Genomic DNA, 20,968 nt, shown 5'->3' with positions numbered 1-20,968 from the left:
CGGAGTATCAACTCCTTTAACTCCTGGTACACACAACCTGTTTCCCATCCAGATTGTTCCATGTTCATCTTCTGAAAAATCTCAAGCTTTACCAACTCGCATATTTTTCTTTAGCTCGGCTATCTCCGGATCATTTGCTTGGGATTGGCGAACTTGATCCACCAATGTCGGCTGCGCTTCTAGGGCTGCCACAAAACCTTCTTCGACTAAACCCAAATTTAGTCGTTCAAACTCCTGCTGTAACTACTCACAAACTTCCGTTGATACCACAGCATTGCAGTAATTCTTCCGGCTCAAAGCATCTGCAACTACATTTGCTTTGCCAGGGTGGTAATGGATACTTAAGTCATAATCCTTGATCAATTCCTAACATCTTCGCTGGCGGAGGTTCAAATCTGGTTGTGTAAAGATATACTTTAAACTCTTATGATCCGTATACACTTCACACTTGTTACCAATTAAGTAGTGTCGCCAGATTTTTAGGGCATGCACTATAGCTGCTAATTCCAAATCATGAGTCGGGTAGTTACCCTCATGTGGTCTAAACTGACGAGAGGCGTAAGCAACCACCTTCCCTTCTTGCATTAGCACACATCCAAATCCTGATTTGGATGCATCACAGTAAACCTGGAAGTCTTTCGTTTGATCTGGCAAAATCAACACGGGTGCTGACACCAACCTTTGCTTGAGCTCTTCAAAACTCTTATCGCACCCATTTAACCATCTGAACTTCTCTTCCTTTTTCAACAACTGTGTCATTGGCTTGGCTATCCTCGAGAAATTCTCAATGAACCGGTGGTAATAGCCCGCAAGTCCCAAGAAACTTCTGACCTGGGAAACCGTCTTAGGTGGGGTCCACTTGATCACTGACTCCACATTACTGGGGTCTACTGCTACACCTTGGGCATTGATCACATGGCCAAGAAACTTCACCTCATGCAGCAAGAAATCACACTTGCTGAACTTGGCGTACAACTGATGCTCCCTTAGCGTTTTTAACACGATCCGCAGATGTTGCTCGTGCTCTTCTTCTGACTTGGAGTAGATAAGAATATCATCAATGAAGACAACCACAAACTTATCCAGGTATTCCATGAATACCTTATTCATGAGATTCATGAAGAATGCCGGGGCATTAGTAAGTCCAAACGACATTACCGTACATTCATACAAGCCGTAGCGCGTAGTGAATGCCGTGTTGAGAATATCTTCTTCCCGAAATCTCAATTGGTGGTACACTGATCTCAAATCGATCGTGGAGAAAACTTTGGCTCCCTTCAACTGATGAAACAGATCATCAATCCTTGGCAGAGGATATTTATTCTTGATGGTGACATCGTTCAAAGCACGATAGTCCACACACATTCTCTTAGTTTTGTCCTTCTCAACAAAAATAACCGGGGCACCCCAAGGCGGGGTACTCGGTCGGATGTAACATTTCTGAAGCTGTTCATCCACTTGCTTCTTCACTTCTGCCATCTCATTAGCTGCCATCCTGTAGGGTCTCTTATAGATTGGTGCAGTTCCTAGCACCAAGTCGATACGAAACTCGATCTCTCTTTCTGGTGGCATCGTTGTGAGATCATCTGGAAACACCTCTGGATACTCACAAACCACTGGTATGTCTTCCAACTTCTTCGAATCTTTGACTGTTTCCGAGGGTTGCTCTTCAGCTTCCATCTGATTCAAACAAGTTCTAGCTGTCACTGACTCCGGTGACTGATATGTCACCACTTCACCACATTCACTGGTCAAGGTGATTGTACGCTTGGCACAATCAATCACTCCTTGATGCTTGGTAAGCCAGTCCATTCCCAAAATGACATCTAGGTCTTTAGATTTGAGAAGGATGAGATTGGCTAGAAAGGATGTCCCTTGGATTTATATGGGCACATTAGGGCTATAAAGGTCCGAAAACATGCTATGCCCTGGAGTACTAACCCGCATCGGGTTTCTTAACTTTTCCCTTCTTAACCCAAGCATTCGCACAAACTTTCTTGAAATAAAAGAGTGTGTAGCACCAGAATCAAAAAGTACTATAGCAGGTACGGAGTTGATAGGAAACGTTCCTAGTATTACTTCTGTTGCAGCTTGTGCTTCTTCTGCGGTGACATGGTTCACGCGAGCATGCACGAATCTCTGCCCGCTACGCTTCGGCTTCGGGCACTTGTCGACAAAGTGAACTGGGTCGCCACAGTTGTAGCACACTCTAGGCTTTGCACCTGCATCCTTCCTGGCTGGAGGAGGTTGAGCTGTTGGTGGAGGAGCGTTCTGTTGTCGGGGAGCTGGTGCTGGAAGAGCGCGTTGAGGTGGAGCACGCTGGATGAGCCACCACTGTAGAAGTTGTTGGGGTTGTAGGGACGGTGTTGGCGGACAATAAAGGTCGATTGCCCGTGCTGCTGATTCTGAGAGTAGGGGCCAGTGTGGAACCGGGGCTTCTGAGGAGGCGGCTGGTTGGACCTGAACTGGGAGGCCTTCTTTTTCTTATCCATCTGAAGGTGCTGGTCCTCCTGACGGATGGCCTTGTCCACCAGTCTCTCAAAATCAGCATAGTCGCCCGAGAGCAACTGCTTCTTCAACTCATCATCCAAACCTCCGAGGAATTTTTCTTGTCTTTCGGCGTCAGTGCGAACGTCCTCGGGGCCATATCGTGCTAGGCGATTAAACTCATGAAGGTACTCTGTCACTGTCTTGGTACCTTGCTGCAAAGCGCGGAACTCACGCTTCTTCTGGCTGACTATCCCATCAGGGATATGGGCCTTACGGAAGTTCAGGCAAAACTCCGCCCAAGTTATTTCCGTGGTAGCAGTGCGGGTAACCAGGAAATTATCCCACCAAGTAGAGGCGGGACCCATCAGTTGATGTGCGGCGAAAGAGACTTTCTCCTGGTTAGTGCACTGCAGTAAGTTGAGCTTCTTCTCAATAGCATGGAGCCAATCACTTGCCTCCATGGGGTTGGTAGTGCTTGAGAAGGTCGGGGGACGAACACGGAGAAACTCTGGCAACTTGGACTGCACTGGGGGTAGTCGTTCTGATTCTGGTTTAAGAGCTGTTGTAGCACTTGCTGATGTTGCTGCTGATGTTGCTGCTGTTGTTGTTGTTGCTGCTGCTGTTGCATCTGCTGCATCATCCAAGAGAGCATTTGGGTATGGCTAGCAAGAATCTGAGCGAGTGACGGGTTCTCTGGTGGAGGCGGGGGGGGGGGGGGGGGCGGTCCTCCAGTGCTGGACTGGTCGGTGTCACGGTTGCCATGGCGAGTGTGTTCACCATCTGCAGGAGCGGGAGGGAACAGAAAGAGAAAGAAAAAAGAAACGGCTAAGCAAATACGGCTTTATTTAATTAATGAACTGTAATTGTGTTGCTTAAGAAACACACTTAGAAACCACACAACTCCTGGCGGTACAAACATAACCCCACTACTGCTATGGTTCACCACTAGCCCCAAGCGAAGCAAACCTAACACACCAAAACTAGCACACAACAACTAAGAACGAAGCTAAAGGTGACGTCTAGGGCGCGGAAGGAGAGCGACGATCGACGACAGGGGACGGATCTTCTTCCTCGTCTTTGGAACGGCTCCTAGAGTTGCTGGAGAGACCATCTTCATCTTCGCCAGAGGCGGACTCACTGTTGCTAGAGATGGTGACGGTCCCGTTGCGGCTTCTTGCAGCGTTGAAAGGGGAGACACCTTCCTCGGGCACTGGGGTCGGAGAGATTGGCACCATCTGCATCAGTGGTCTTTGTTCATCCGGGGCACCGGGGTAAGACTGAACTCTTGGCGGCCCGCGGGTTCGCTTCCTTGCCGTGGTGCGAAGCCTTGCACCACCTGGCTCTGGGAGTCCTTTGAGCCTGGCGTTCTCCTTCTTCAAACGGTCGATCTCATCCTGCAGACGGACGATCTGAGTGAGCTTGGCGTCATTCAAGGCCTTGGACGCTTCATGGAGGTCGTGATGCATCTGGTCGAGGCCTTGCAGCACCGTGCACATCCTACCGAATGTAGGGTCTTGCTCACTCCGGGCAGACCGAAACCTACTGACCATGGAATTGGGTCCATGACTAGGGTGATACCGGTATGCCGAATGCCGAAACGTCAGGTCGTGCCTGGCCCTGAGCGTTGTCATCAGACTGTAAGCAGCCTCCTGGCAGGCATACTCATGCGAGCCTCCGGCTCCTTCTGCTTCCAAGTTAGGGGGGTAACTGGGGAATCCATGTAGCTCCAACCTGACACGGTGGGGAAACTCGCCTTCGAGAGGGTGGATCGTGGTGTATTCTGGCTTATAGGGGTATCCTGCCGTGAATGAGACTCTTGCCAACTCTACCACAAATCCAGCCATTCCAAGTCCACGATGATACAAGGGGTGGTCAGCCATCTAAAGAACACAAGGTTCTGGAATCAATAGATGCAAAATTTTGTTTCAACATAAATAAATCATAAAAGAAACAAAGTAAATAAAGTTTTACCCGTAAATCGATTTACTCACGCTTTTCCACCAAAGGGGTTTTGTCTTTTTAAATGACTCACGCTTTTGAAAAGCACTAACCCATTTTCAAAGCACTCTAACTTTCGCAAATGATATACAAACATGAAAAGCAGAGGGCTCTTATGGTTTCCATTGGGCTGATCCTACGGTCAAAGGAGGCTCTGATAGCAACTTCTCACGCCCAGAAATTCCTCACACGAATTTCTGAACTTAATTGTGTATTAACTCCCTGTCCAAGACCAGCCAAGGTACACAAAAAGACAATGTTGATTACATAACTATCGTTCTTAGAAACAACTGAAAATAACACTTAATCTAATGGAAATGCAGCGGAACAAAAGGTAGACTTGCTCCAGCGGGTACGGCTCCAGTCCACAGGCAACGCTTGGATGGTAGATCAGCTCACTCCTGAGAGACACCTCCATCGGACTCAACTTCTAGCTCTGGAGGGGGAAAAAGTTGGGCAAGGCTGAGTACAAACCACCTTACTCAACATGTAACGCGGAAAAGAGGGTAATAAATGATGCATAGGGATTATCAAGGGCAGGCTTAGGGTTAGTTGCAATTAAGCAGCAGTTAAACAAATAACAGAGAATAAACCAAATAAAGATAATTGAATACAGTAAAGGATAAGTAAATAACAGTTGTAAAATACCACAACACTGTTCAACTTTACACCATGTTGCAACAGGCCCAACCACTACTCAACGTTACACCACGTTGCAGTAGTCCCGAGTGAAAACCAATTTGCTCAAGTTATTAAAGGTTCACTAATCATAGTGAAGCTGGGAGTTTGCCTGTGACCGTGGGCACGGCTATTCGAATAGATTATACTCTGATCAGAGGTGTACTACTATACCCACAAGACACGACTCCACTACACATGAACGTGCGCCGACATACCACCACGGCATACCGGAAAGGAGACCGTGATAGGACCCATCACACAACCCTCCCTATTTAATCGCACCGCACTTCAGGTTTCACCCCCTCCGTTACACCAAGTCGGGCAGTCCCCTCTTGTGCCTTGGTAGATCCGGAAGCAGCAGAGGCTTTCGTTACACCACAATTGTCCGTCCATACTCCATCACGCCTACCCTTGCCTTGGTACGTCAAATAGTTCGAAGCCATGCTTTATATCCCACCTTACCCATTTCGGCATGTGGTTAGCACTTAATTACTTTCAGGGTTTCCCGTGAACCGGTCCTTAATTGCCATGGGTGCGACTCTCAAAACCATGCACCCACAGCCCACCATTATCAATGTTTTAGTTGACATTAACCCGAACCGGGTGCTGAATCATTATTACAGCTATTCAGAACTAAGCATGATTAAATGTGATCCCATGAGCTACTTGTTCTAAGCACGACTAAGCATTAACCTAGGCCTAACTCTAATCAAGTTACCCCTGGTCTAGCAATGAATAAAGTTGGATAAACAACGGCATAATAATAAGGTTTACCCGAAAAATAAATACAGTAAATACTTTAATTAAAACAATGCATGTTTGAACAAATAAAGCGAGGAATTTGTAATAATGGGTTCAATATGGTCAAAGATGAGTGCCACCTGCCTTGCTCTGGCCCCTGGGGAACTTCGGTGACGATCTCGAAGTAAACTGGCTCTTCGGCGGGGTCCGAATCTAAGCGACAAAGCACAAAAATAAATAAAACAGGCACAAACTCTACTGAAACAGCGAAAGAAAGTATTTTACTGGATTCTTGGCAATTTTATGAATTTAATGAAATTTGAATGGACCTAAACGATGACTAGATGAATTACTTATGAATTTTAGAAGTTTTCTGGGTTTTTTAACTAAACAGGAAAGTCCTAAATCAATTATTGCGTAATTAATGGGGCTGCTGACGTCAGCGAGGAGAGAGGAGGCACTAACGGGTGGGGTCCAGCTGTCGGTAGGAGAGAGGGGAGGATGAGGGGCTGACAGGTGGGTCCCGGGGAGGAGAGAGGGAGGAGAAGGTGTAGCCGGCGGCTGACGGGTGGGACCCGTCGGTCAGAGGGAGAGAGAGAGCAGGGGAGCGGGGAGAGCAGCTCGGCGCGACGATGCGACGGCGGCGACGATGCGAGGGCGACGACCGGCGTCCGGCGACGGCGTGCGGCGCACGACCGAGACGGCGGCGCACGTGGCGCAGCCGGGCAAAGCGGCGATGACGGACTGGCGCGGCGACGACGGCCGGGCGACGAGCGCGGGCGCGTACGGGCGTGGGTGGTGGCGGCTTGACGACGGCATCGCGAAGGCGACGACGACAGCGGCGGGCGGCGGCGACGACGTGCACCGCACCCGCCGGCGACGGCTTGCGGCTCGGTGGCGGTCGGCCAGGAATGAAAAGAGAGAGGGGAGGAGGAAGGAGACGCTCACCAGCGGCGGCGACCGTGCGGGTGAGTCGGTGAGGTCGAGGCGGAGGTGGTGACGCGGGTAGGCGCGGTCGATCGGTGATGGCGGCGAAGATCGACGGCGACGGTGAGGAGGTCGGGCGCGGCGGCGGCCAGGTGGCGAGAGGATGCGCGGCGCTGGGGATGCTCACCGGCGACGACAGGGGCGGCAACCAGTTGGCAACGGCAGGGCGGAGGTGGTGACAGCGCTCCGCGGTGGCGACCAGCGACGAGACACGGGATCGATCGGCGGCGGAGGAGAACAGCGCGGCGGCGGCGAGAGCTTCGGGCGGAGAGTGAAAAGGTGAGCGGCGGCGCGGCGGCGGTGGGGATTTATAGCGCGGGGAAGCCGGCTAGGGCGGGGCGGTGGTTGGAGACCGAGTCGGGCGCGGCGAGGACTCGGCGACGGCGGTTGCGGCACGGCGGTTGCAACGCGGCGGCGGCGCGGCGCGGGCTCAGACTCGGCCGGCGCGGGCGCGGTCGCTGGCGTGGGCGCGGTCCCTGACAGGCGGGCCCCGCCTATCAGTGGCACGAGGCAGGAGGGAGGTGGCGGCAGACTTCGCGAGCACGGGCGAGCGAGCTGGGCCGGCGGCTGGTGGCCCAGGCGAAGGGAAGGGCGCGCGCGGGAGGGGAAAAGGCCTGCTCGGTTGGAGGGAGAGGTGGGCCGGCTCGGCCGGGCCGGCCCGGGAAGGAGAAGAGGAAAAAGAAAAAGGAAAAAGGAAAGGAAGGGGAGGAAAATTGGACTTCGGCCCAATTTAAGAAGGAAGGGAAGCCCCACTTTTGCCGAGTTTTAAATTAATTTGTTTGGCCAAATTTTATACTTCTGCAATTTGAGTTTATATCCAGTTAATTGATTTGCGAACCTCGATTTAATTAAATTAAGTTCTTTTAGAGGGATTTTTCCTGAGTTAATTAAGCCAATTGTTATTGACGGATTTCTTTCTACGATTTTAGGCTTAGGACAAAACTTCGGGTGTGACACCCACAACCCTCTCCCACCTCGTCCTTCCCCTTCAGTCGCCATCGCCGGCCTACGTGCTGTCGCCGCGCTCGTGCGCCACAAGTCACCGCCTCCGCGCCAGCCAGGTGCCGTCTCCACCGCCACGTGGTCGCCATGCCATCACCGCTGGCACCCGTCGACGCCAGCCGTGTGTCGTCGTCGATCGCCAGTCGTCCCAGCGTCGTTGCGCCGTTGCCGTGCGCCGCCGCTGTCGCCGCCCGCCATTCGCCACCGTCGGTCGGGCGTCCTCCTCCTCTGCTCTGGGCCACTGACGAGCGGGTCCCACCCGTCCGTCGGCGCCACCCCGTCCTCTCACTCCCTGACCGACGGGCCCCACCCGTCGGCCGCCCCTCTAGCCCCTCTCTCTTCCCCACGGGTCCCACGCGTCAGCCAGTCCCCTCCCTCTCTCCTCCCGGGCCCAGCTGTCAGCCCCTCCTCCCCTCTCTACCTCACCGACAAGTGGACCCCACCTGTCAGCCGTCAGTGCCTCCTCTCTCCTCGCTGACGTCAGCAGCCCATTAATTGCGCAATAATTGATTGAGGACTTTCCTGTTTAGTTAAAAACCCAGAAAAATTCTAAAATTCACAAGTAATTCATCTAGTCTCCGTTTAGGTCCATTCAAATTTCATTAAATTCATAAAATTGTCAAGAATCCATTAAAAATACTTTCTTTTACTGTTTAAGTAGAGTTTGTGACTGTTTTATTTATTTTTGTGCTGTCGCCTAGATTCGGACCCCACCGAAGAGCCGGTTTACTCCGAGATCGTCGCCGAATTACCCCAGGGGCCAGAGCAAGGCAAGTGGCACTCATCTTTGATCATATTGAACCCATTATTGCAAATTCCCCGCTTTATTTATTCAAATATGCATTGTTTTAATTAAAGTATTTACTGTATTTATTTTTTCGGGTAATCCTTATTATTATGCCGTTGATTATCCAACTATATTCATGCTAGACCAAGGGTAACTCGATTAGAGTTAGGTCTAGGTTAATGCTTAGCCGTGCTTAGAACAAGTAGCTCATGTGATCATATTTAATCATGCTTAGTTCTGAATAGCTGTAATAATGATTCATTACCGGGTTCGGGCTAATGTCAACTAAAATATTGCTAATGGTGGGCTGTGGGTGCATGGTTTTGAGAGTCGCACTCATGGCAATTAAGGACCGGTTCACGGGAAACCCTGGAAGTAATTTAGTGCTAACCACATGCCGAAATGGGTAAGGTGGGATTTGAAGCATGGCCTCGAACTATTTGACGTACCAAGGCAAGGGTAGGCGTGATGGAGTATGGACGGGCAATCGTGGTGTAACGAAAGCCTCTGCTACTTTCGGATCTACCAAGGCACAAGAGGGGACTGCCCAACTTGGTGTAAAGGAGGGGGTGAAACCTGAAGTGCGGTGCGATTAAATAGGGAGAGTTATGTGACGGGTCCTATCACGGTCTCCTTTCTGGTATGCCATGGTGGTATGTCGGTGCACGTTCAAGTGTAGTGGAGTCGTGTCTTGTGGGTACAGTAATATACCTCTGATCGGAGTATAACCTATTCGAATAGCCGTGCCCACGGTTAGGGGCGAACTCCCAGCTTCACTGTGATTAGTGAACCTTTAATAACTTGGGTAAACTGGTTTTCACTTGGGACTACTGCAATGTGGTGTAACGTTGAGTAGTGGTTGGGCCTGTTGCAACGTGGTGTAACATTGGACAGTGTTGTGGTATTTTACAACTGTTATTTACTAATCCTTTAATGTATTTAATTACCTTTATTCGGTTTATTCTCTGTTATTTACTTAAGTGCTGCTTTATTGCAACTAACCCTAAGCCTGTCCATTATAGTCCCCTTGCATCATTTATTACCCTCTTTTCCGTGCTACTTGTTGAGTACGGTGGTTTGTACTCAGCCTTGCTCAATTTTTCCCCCTCCAGAGCTAGAAGTTGAGTCCGATGGAGGTGACTCTTAGGAGTGAGCTGGTCTACCGTCGAAGCTTTGCCTGTGGACTGGAGCCGTACCCGCTGGAGCTAGTCTACTTTTTTTCCGCTACATTTTTGTTAGAATAAGTGTTATTTTTTAGTTGTTTCTAAGAACGATGGTTATGTAATCAACATTGTCTTTTTGTGTACCCTGGCAGGTCCTGGAAAGGGATTTTAATACACAATTAAGTTCAGAAATTCGTGTGAGGAAATTCTGGGCGTGACAAGTTGGTATTAGAGCCTCCTTTGATCGTAGGATCAGCCCAATGGAAACCAGAGCCCTCTGCTTTTCATGTTTGTGTATAGCTCGTGAAAGTTAGAGTTGCTTTGAAAATGGGTTAGTGCTTTTCAAAGGCTTCCTAGTTCCGCTCCAACCAGTCGCACCCACAGAAGTCCCGGTTCCACACCGGCCCTCACCCTCCAAGTTAGCAGCATAGACAGTCTACCTTCATTGTCCGCCAGTACCGTCCCTACAACCCCAACAACATCATCAACAACTGCGGCCCGTCGCAGCATGCCCCAACTCAACGTATCCTCCCAACACCAGCTCAACATCAGTAGAATGCTCCCCCTCCGATGTCAGCTCAGCCTCCTCCAGCAAGGTAGGATTCAAGTGCCAAGCTTAGGGTGTGCTACATCTGTGGCGACTCGGGCCACTTCGCGGACAAGTGCCCAAAGCTAAAGCGTAGCGGGCAGAGGTTGGTGCAGGCACATGTCAATCATGCCTCCGCGGAAGAAGCACAGGCCGCGGCAGAAGTAATACTGGGTACGTTTCCTCTCAACTCAGTGCCTGCTATAGTACTTTTTGATTTTGGTGCTACGCACTCTTTTATTTCAAGCAAGTTTGTAAGAATGCTTTGGTTAAGAAAGGAAGAGTTAAGGAACCCGATGCGGGTTAGTACTCCAGGGCATAGTATGATTTCAGACCGTTATAGCACCGACGTGCCCATAGAAATTCAAGGAGCATCATTTCTAGCCAATCTCATCCTTCTCGAATCTAAAGACCTAGATGTCATTTTGGAAATGACTAGCTTACCAAACACCAAGGAGTGATTGATTGTGCCAAGCGAACCATCACTTTGACCTGTGAGAAAGGTCAAGTGGTGACTTATCAGTCGCCGGAATCTGCAAAAATCGAAACAAGCCTGAATCAGATGGAAGCGGAAGAGCAACCCATAGAAGCAGTCAAAGGTCCGAAGATGTTGGAAGACATACTAGTGGTCTGTGAGTATCCGAAGGTGTTTCCAGATGACCTCACCACCATGCTGCTAGAACGAGAGATCGAGTTCTGTATCGACATGGTACCGGGAACGACATCGATGTATAAGAGACCCTACAAAATGGTAGCTAACGAGAAGGCGGAAGTGAAGAAGCAGGTGGATGATCAGCTTCAGAAGGGTTACATCCGACCGAGTACCTTGCCATGGGGTGCCTCGGTTATCTTTCTTGAGAAGGACAAAACCAAGAGAACGTGTGTGGATTATCATGCTTTGAACGATGTCACTATCAAGAATAAGTACCTTCTGCCAAGGATTGATGATTTGTTTGATTAGTTGAAGGGAGCTAATGTTTTTTCCAAGATTGATCTGAGATCGGGATACTACCAGTTGAGAATTCGGGAAGAAGATATCCCCAATACAACATTCACTACTTGCTACGGCTTGTATGAGTGTACATTAATATCATTTGGACTTACTAATGCCCCGGCATTCTTTATGAATCTCATGAATAAGGTGTTCATGGAATATCTAGATAAGTTTGTGGTTGTCTTCATTGATGACATTCTTATCTACTCCAAGTCAAAAGAAGAACACGAGCAGCATTTGCGGATAGTACTAGAGAAGATAAGAGAGCATCAGCTGTATGCCAAGTTTAGTAAGTGTGATTACTGGCTACGTGAAGTAAAATTCTTAGGTCATGTGATCAATGCTTAAGGAGTAGCAGTGGACCCTACTAATGTGAGTCAGCGACACAGTGGACACCGACTAAGACAGTCTCACAAATCGGAAGTTTCTTAGGACTTGCAGGCTATTACCACCGGTTCATTGAGAATTTCTCGACGATTGCTAAGCCAATGACACAGCTGTTGAAGAAAGAAAGAAGTTCAGGTGGTCTGCCGAGTGCACTAAGAGTTTTGAAGAGCTCAAGCAGAGATTGGTGTCAACACCAGTGTTGATTTTGCCGGATCAGGCGAAGGATTTCCAGGTTTAGTTTGATGCATCCAAATCCAGGCTAGGATGTGCGCTAATGTAGGAAGGAAAGGTGGTTGCTTATGCCTCTCGTTAGTTGAGACCGTATGAGGGCAACTACCCAACTCACGATTTGGAATTAGCAGCCGTAATGCATGCTTTAAAAATCTGGCGACACTACCCAATTGGTAACAAGTGTGAAGTGTATACGGATCATAAAAACTTAAAGTATATATTTACATAGCCAGATTTGAATCTCCGTCAGCGAAGATGGATGGAATTAATTAAGGATTATGACTTAAGTATTCATTACCATCCTGGCAAAGCAAATGTGTTTGCAGATGCCCTAAGCCAAAAGAACTACTGCAGTGTCTCTATGTCAACCGAAGTTGGTGCATAGTTGCAATAGGAGTTTGAATGACTAAATTTGGGTTTAGTGGAAGAAGGTTTTGTGGCAGCTCCAAAAGCGCAGCCTACATTGGTGGATCAAGTTCGTCAGGCTCAGGCAAATGATCCTGAAATAGCAGAATTGAAGAGGAATATGCGAGTTGGTAAGGGTCGAGACTTCTTGAAAGATGAGCAGGGAACAATCTTGATGTGTACCTGATAATAAGGAGCTAAAGGATTTGATATTTCAAGAAGCTCATCAGACTCAATATTCTATTCACCCTGGGAGCTCAAAGATGTATCAAGATTTGAAAGAAAAGTTCTGGTGGATCAGTATGAAGAGAGAAATTGCAGAATATGTTGCCTTGTGTGATGTTTGTCAGCGAGTTAAAGCAGAACACCAAAGGCCGGCAGGATTGTTATAGCCTCTCTAGATTTCGCAATGGAAGTGGGAAGAAATCGGGATAGATTTCATCCCTGGTTTGCCGAAGACCTCAGCCGGTCATGACTCAATTTGGATAATCGTGGATCGATTGATGAAGGTCGCTCATTTTATACCAGTTCACACCACCTATTCAGGGAAGAGACTAGATGAGATTTACCTAGCCAGGTTCATGTGTCTACATGGAGTGCCTAAAAAGATTGTTTCTGATCGAGAGAGCCAGTTCACCTCAAAGTTTTGGCAAAAGTTGCAGGAAGAATTAGGAACTCGACTGAATTTCAGTACCGCATATCATCCGTAGATAGATGGTCAGACATAAAGAGTGAATCAAATTCTTGAAGACTGTCACGCCGTGAGTTTTACCCAAGCCTAAAAATAATTAAACAATGCATTAAAAATAATTTGTTAATTAAAGTTCAGGAGAAAAGCAGTGTAAATTAATTTAATTTAATTGGATGCTTTTTGGATGTTCTAAAATGTCCGGAAAGCATTTTAAAATTATTAACAGGATTTAAATTTGAATTGCAGTCAATAAAATTTGCTTAAATCAACTTAATAAAAATCGGCAAAATTGGAGACAATTTCATTTTTTTTCCTTCCTTCCTTTTTCTTTTCTTTTTCCCTCCTTTCTTTCTCCCTTTCTCCCTTTTCTTTTCTCTTTTCCTTTTTTTTCCTCCCTGGCCGGCCTCCTCTGCCTCTCCCCCGTGTGCACGATCTCCACCCCCTCCCCTTTGTGTCGTACCCCACCTTTCCACCCCCCTTCCGTGCGTGCGCACAAGTTCCCCCTGCCAGCCGTGAGCCACCCCTTCTCCACCTCTCTCATGTCAAACTAATTCCAATAAATTAGGACTCCAACTTTTATCCCTTTGAAACATTATCTATTCCTTTTTAATAGGAGATAGATAACTAGATTTATCTCTAGCTCCCCCTATAAATACCCCCCTACAGCCTTGCCTCTTTTCCCCATCTCCCTCTCCCGTGCCCATCCTGCCACCTCGTGTCTAGCAGCGAGCAGGTTCGCATCTATTTTATTCTTGCGAATCAATCTAAATTCATCTACCGTTTATTTGTTTAGGTTTTCTAGCCAAACGACGAGGAACACCAGCAATCCATCGTCGATCTCTCCACCAAATCTTAGGTTCGCATACGTTTTACTCATGTGAATCAATCTATTTTTGATCTACCGTGTAATTGCTTAGGTTTTCCAATCTATTAGCTAACGTGAGATTGATCTACAGTGCGGACTTTAATTTCGTACACGTAGAATGGTTTTACGTTAAAGTCGTTTAATTTCTAGTTTAGCGAGTCGTTAAATCTTAATTTAACGTGTCGTTAATTCCCGTCGTTGTTTCGCTAATAGTGCACGGTTTCGCGTTTCGGATCTAATTCGTCGTGCGAATCTATATTCGCGCATGTTTTAGTTCTATTTCGTGAGTACATGTTCTGTTCGCAATTTTACGAGCTGCGGCCCAACCCGTGCTCAAAGTCCCTATCGCCTCCCTCGGCCCACTCTTCCTTTCCCCTCTCCTCCCGGGCCAGCTAGCCGGCCCACTCCCTCGCTCGACCTGTCTCCTCCCGTGTTGGGCCGACCTAGCCGAGGCCCAGCCATGGCGGCAGCGCCCTGGCGCCCCAAGGTCTAGGCACCCCTCTCCTCCTGGGACACTAACGGGTGGTCCATACCTATCAGCCCCGTCGTCTTCCTCCAGCCGCACGCACGTGCCGTGTAGCGCGCCGCGGCCGTTGTCCCGTCCCGGCCATCCTCCGCCGTTCCATCGCGCCACGCCATGTTCCCGGCCGATCCACGCCTGTCGTGCCCTTGCCGCCCCACCGTCACGTCCCGGCCGGCTACTCTGCCTCGCACTCACCGCCACGCTAGCGCCGACGCCGCCGCCTCGGGACGTCGCCGATCGCCGCTGAGCGCCGCCCTCCTCACTCCTCCTTCCCGTCGCCCGGGCGCTGTTGGTCTTCGCCGCCGTCGAACGCACCGCTCGGCCGACGTCGCCATCTCCGCCGCCATGGTAGCCGCCTCCTCCTCTTCTCCTCCTCAGCGTAACCACCACCCCCGCTTCTCCCGGCGCTGCCCCCTTTCCCACGCCCGCCACCAACCGCCTCCCGCTCTTCCCGGCGCCACGTCTCGGCCACTGCGCTAACGGCCGGTGCGCCCTAAGCGCGACACCGCTGTGCTAGCCTCCCTCTTTAAAACCCCGGGAGCGCCGCCGTTGCTCCCTCTTTGCACCGCCGCCCTCTGCCTCACTTCGCTGCCCCACCGATCTGTCGCCGTGTCGCCTCTCACGCCGGCGCGTCGCTGCACCCCTTGCCGCCTCACCTCGCCTCTGCTTGTGCCACTCTCCGCCCATGCGTATGGTCCACCAACACGCAGCGCGTTGCCGACGTCGACGTCATTGCCAGATCGCGCCGACGCTTCGCCCATGCACGCCTGCTCGACCGCGCCATGCGCGCCGCCTCCTGCCACCCTCCACCCGCGCTGGCGCAACGGCCGACGCCATTTTTCCCGCACCGGCCACTGCCGAATCTGTCGCCCGGTGCAACCACCCCTCTTTCTCCGGCGCCGCTAACCACCTCCCCGCCCTAGCCGGTGCCGCACCCCTATAAACCCCCTCTCCTTGCGCGCCGCCGCCACCTCTTTCTGCAAGCACCACTGCCGCCTCAATCGGGCATCTCTCCCGCTGGCGAACACCGCCCGCCGCTCGATCTCCTCCGTGCGACGCCCCCCATCGATCCAGCATCATCGTCACCATGCCAGTCGCGCCGCCCTCGGGTCGCCGCTACTCTGCGTCGTCGTCACCGTCGTGCCATCCCCGGTGCGCTCCCGCTCTCCTTTCCCTTGCTCCTCCTTTTCTTCTCCATCCCAGTTGCCACCACGAGCGCGTGTGTGTCATTGTCATTCTGCCGCCGGTCACCGCTCGGTGTTGCCGCCGCACCGCACGATGTCACGCCGACACCGCCGCCACTCCCCGGCCACTGTTGCCCTAGCTTCCCCCTCTCTTCATCCTCCTCTGCCTCCCCGCGCATGCGCTGCACCGCCAAGTCATCCGCCTCGTGCCGCCTCCCAATTGCGCGTGCCGCACCGTTGGGCCAACGGCTGTCGCCGTTGCTTGGCTGCCGCAGCTGCTAGCGCGCCGACGCCGTCACGTTCACGCTGCCCTTCCCTGGCCGCCACTCTCTCGCACTCGTGCCGCTGCGTTCGCTGCTGCCCTTCCCTGGTCATCGCCGCTGCCGGTGGCCGTCGTCGTTGCCGGTAGCCGCCGTCCACCGCCGTCGCCTTGCACCACCGCCCTTCGTCTTGTGCCACTCCCCTTCGTCGCCGGCAGTCGCCGTCAGTCGCCAACCGCCGCTGCTCGCTGGAGCTCGCTGCCACCGGCACTCGTCGCCACCGACGCCGGTTGCCGCCCGGCCACTCCCTTCCCCCTCCACGCCGCTCAGCCGCTCCATCGGCCCCCTCCCCTGTTTCCTTCGTATGACTGGTGGGGCCCACCCACTGGCCACCACCTCTCACCAGACCGTGGGGCCGGGTTGTCAGCCCCACACCCTCACCTCTGGACAGTGGACCCACGTGTCATCCCCTCTGATCTCCTCTCTCTGTGATTGCCAAGTAGGTCCCCTCTGTCAGTGAGTGTCCTCTCTCCTCGCTGATATCATCACCTCCAATTATTGCGTAATAAATCAATAAGGTTTTTCTGTTTAGTTTAAAACATAGTTAAACTTCTAAAAATTCATAACTAATTCATCTAGTCTCCGTTTAGGCCCATTCAAGTTTCATTAAATCTAAAAAAATACCAAGAATCCATTAAAAATAGTTTCTTTCTCTATTTCCATAGTTTTATAGTCTGTTTTTGCTTGTTTTGCCTTGTTTGTCGTAGGTTTTGACCCCATCGCAGCACCGTTCGTTCTCGAAGTCGTCGCCAAAGTTTCTCGTGGGTCTAAGCAAGGCAAGTGGCACCCTTCTTTGATCATATTGAACCTATGTTTATAAAATTCCCCGCTTTACATTCAAACATGCATTACTTTATGCAAATTTACTTTATTTTATTTATCTATTGGACAATTACCTTTATATCCATTGATTCCCACTCATTATTATTGTCATCCCAGGGTTAATTTGACTATAAATAGGTTTAGGAAATGCTTAGCCATGCTTAGTTCAACTAGCTCACCAATTATCATTTAATTACAGTTACACTTTGATAGACCTTTAATGGTTGTAATCATTATTAATCTCTCGATGTGGATTAATAATAACTAAAATATTGCTTATGGTGGGCTGTGGGTGCATGGTTTTGAGAGTCGTGCCCATGGCAATTAACGACCGGTTCTCAGGAAACCCTGGAAGTCTTACACGTACTAACCACAAGCCAGAATGGGCAACGGTGAGACTTGTAGTCTAGCTTGTCCCTATTCGACGTACCCAGGCAAGGGTGGGCGTGATGTAGTATTGTCACGCCCAGAAATTTACACCAAATTTCTGAACAATAGCATGTATTGAATCTCGGTCCAGGCATCAGCCCGAGTACACACTATGACAAATTAATACACAGTTCCACGTCTTAAAAACAAATAAAAACAAGTATCTGTCGAAATGCAGCGGAAAAGGAAACAAACTAAACCATCTAATCTTCAGCTTCAGCTGGCGAAGACGGCTCCACACCACAGGCACTCTCGACGGCGGACTGAACCTTACTTCAACCTTCGGAACAACCTTCTTCTGACACAGGCTCTGGCACTTGCTCTGGTGGGGGAAAAAGTAAGCAAGGCTGAGTACAAACCACCGTACTCAACAAGTAACACCCAAGAGAGGGAGAATAATGGATGCAATAGGGAATCAAGGGAAGGCTAAGGTTAACTTGCACAAAAGCTGCGGTAATTTAGCAAAACAGTAAATAAAATAAACTAAAATAAAAGGTAAAGTAACATTTAAAATACTCATCCACTGTCCAACGTTACACCACGCTGCAACAGGCCCAAACCACTGTCGAACGTTACACCACGTAGCGACAGGGTCAACCCTCTGCCCAACGTTAAACCACGTTGCGACAGACCCAAACCACTGCCAACGTTACACCACATTGCGCAGGGTCAAACCAGTTCCAAGATTTGTAAAATTATTAAAGGGGTTCAACTAATCCCAGTGAGTCTGTCGGTTCGCCCAATAACCGCGGGCACGGCTATTCGAATAGTTTTACTCTGCAGAGGTGTACAACTTTACCCACAAGACATGGCTGCCAAGCATGTTACCATGCCCCAACGTATCACCACGATACCTCAGTACGGAAACCATGATAAGACCTTTCACCCAGCCCTCCCTAGACAATCGCACCACACTTCAGGTTTCACCCCCTCCTTTACACCAAGTCGGGCAGTCCCCTCTTGTGCCTTGGTAGATCCGGAAGCAGGAGAAGCTTTCGTTACACCACGATTGCCCGTCCATACTCCATCACGCCTACCCTTGCCTGGGTACGTCGAATAGGGACAAGCTAGATTACGAGTCTCACCGTTGCCCATTCTGGCTTGTGGTTAGTACGTGTAAGACCTTCAGGGTTTCCTGAGAACCGGTCCTTAATTGCCATGGTTACGACTCTCAAAACCATGCACCCACAGCCCACCATAAGCAATATTTTAGTTGTATTAACCCATATCGGGAAATGAATAATGATTTCAACCATTAAAGGTCTATCAAAGTGTAACAGTAATCAAATAATAATTAGTGAGCTAGTTGAACTAAGCATGGCTAAGCATTGACTAACCCTAATTCTAGTCAAATTAACCATGGGATGACAATAATAATAAATGGGGATCAACGGGTATATTGGTAAATGCCCAATAGATAAATAAAGTAAATACATTTGAATACAATGCATGTTTGAATGTAAAAGCGGGGGATTTTATAAACATGGGTTCAATATGATCAAAGAAGGGTGCCACTTGCCTTGCTTAGACCCACGAGGAACTTCGGCGGCGACTTTGAGAACGAACGGCGCTGCGACGGGGGCAAAACCTACGACAAACAAGGCAAAACAAACAAAACGGGCTAAAAAACTACTGAAACAGAGAAAGAAACTATTTTTAATTTATTCTTGACAATTTTCTGGATTTAATGAAACTTGACTGGACCTTAACGGAGACTAGATGAATTACTTATGAATTTTAGAAGTTTTCTGGGTTTTTAGCTAAACAGAAAAGTCCTAAATCAATTATTGCGCAATTAATGGGGCTGCTGACGTCAGCGAGGAGAGAGGAGGCTGATGGCTGACAAGTGGGGACCACCTGTCAGTGGGAGAGAGGGGAAGTGGGCGGCTGACACGCGGGCCCGGGGAGGAGAGAGAGGAAGGGAGGGAGAGAGGGCAGGGTGTCCGGCTGACATGTGGGCCCCACTAGCCGGCCACACAGAACAGAGAGGAGGGGAAGGACAGCTTCGGCCGGGCGGAGGAGGGCGGCGGCAGTGCGGCGCAGAGGGCGGCGGAGGACGGCGGAGACGGCGAGGGCCGAGGAGAAAGGGGAGGTGGCGGTGGCGATGACCGGCGGCGCGAGGGCGTCGACGTCGGCGACATCGACCGGCGACCGAAGGGCGACGACGGCGTCGGCGAGTACTGGCGCGAGGCGACGGGCGGCGGCGCACGGCGAGGCAGGGTCACGGCGAGCGGAGCGGTGGCGGCGACTGAGGTGGTGGCGAGAACGGCGACGACGAGTCGGCGCGGAGGAGGCGGAGATAGCGACGGGGTGCCGCGGCTCGGAGCGGCGACGAGCGGCGGGAGGGAAAGACGGTGACGGACGCCGGCAGCGGGGCTTGGCGACCGTGCGACGATAGTGACGAAGGGCGGAGGTGCGATGACGAGCGCCGGCAGCGCACGACACCCAGTGACGGCGCGAGGGATCAGGTGGCGGTGGAGCAGAGCGGAGGAGGGAGCTCAGCGACGGCGTCGCGAGGGAGAGGGGGATGAGATGCGTCGTTCAGCCCGGGAGGCGGCGTCGGCGCAGCAACGATAGCGTCGGCGACGACGTCGGGCGGCGACCAGCGGGCGGCGACGACGACGACCGGCGTCCGACGACAGCACGTGGCGCGCGACCGAGCGCGGCGCACGGCGACCAGCGGCACGGCGACGGCGGGCGGACGCGGGAAGCGGCCATGCGGGAAGGCGCGGGTGGCGCGAGGACAGCGTGACGACGGCGGAGCTGGGCGACGGTCTGGCAGGGGCTGCCGGCGACCGGCGGAGTCCGACGACGACGGCGCGGGGGAGAGCTCGGCGGCGATGGAGGGAACGGGAGAGGGAGAGGGGAAACGCTCACCGGCGGCGACAGAGAAGGCGGCGTGTCGGCGAGGGCGGGGCGGAGGTGATGACGCAGACGCGCGGCAGCTGGCGACGCGCGGTGACGAGATCGGCCGACGGCGTCGAGACGACGGGCACGGCGGCGGGAGGGATGAAGGGGCGGCGACGACGCTCGGCGACCACCGGTGACGACGAGGGCCGGCGGAAGGTCGGTGAAGCCGAGGCGGAGGTGCTAACGCTGGTGGGCGGCGACGTCCAACGGCCGACGGGGAAATCGGCGGCTGACGGCGACGGAGGGGAGCTTCGGGCGGAGAGGGGAAAGTGGCGGCGGGGCGGCGGCGCGAGGATTTTATAGGTGGTGGCGCCGGCTAGGGCGGAGCGGCCGGTGGAGACCGAGTCGACGACGCGGCAAACTCGGGGACGGCGGTTGCGGCGGCGGAGCGAGCGGAGGACTCGGGGCGGCGGCGGACTCGGCCGGCACGGCGCGGCGCGGAGGCGGGGGCGCTGGCGAAACCTGGTCGCTGACAGGTGGGCCCCACCTGTCAGTGGCGCGAGGGGAGGAGGGAGGCGAGACGGACTTCGCCGCGAGCGCGGGCGAGCGAGCGGGCGAGCTGGCGAGCTGGGCCGGGCGGCGGCGCGAGGGAGAGGAGGCCAGAGCGGGAGGCCGGCTCGGCTGGGCCGGCCGGGCGGGGAAAGGTGGGCCGGCTCGGCTGGGCCGGCCCGGGAAGGAGGAAAAAGAAAAAGAAAAAAGGGAGAGGAGGAAAATTGGACTTCGGCCCAATTTGAGAGGGAAGGAAAAAAAGAAAGGAAAAAGGAGGGAAAAA

General features: G+C 51.8%; 1 pseudogene; it reads right to left on the bottom strand.

The window, feature by feature from the left end:
• LOC121054712 overlaps positions 1 to 15,292 on the bottom strand; it is a 46,190-nt pseudogene extending 30,898 nt beyond the window's left edge.
• Between the last annotated feature and the right edge of the window lie 5,676 nt (positions 15,293 to 20,968).

This window comes from Oryza brachyantha, chromosome 6 (genome assembly GCF_000231095.2).
Source record: "Oryza brachyantha chromosome 6, ObraRS2, whole genome shotgun sequence".
NCBI lineage: Eukaryota > Viridiplantae > Streptophyta > Magnoliopsida > Poales > Poaceae > Oryza > Oryza brachyantha.
This window is presented reverse-complemented; position numbering and strand designations above follow the sequence as displayed.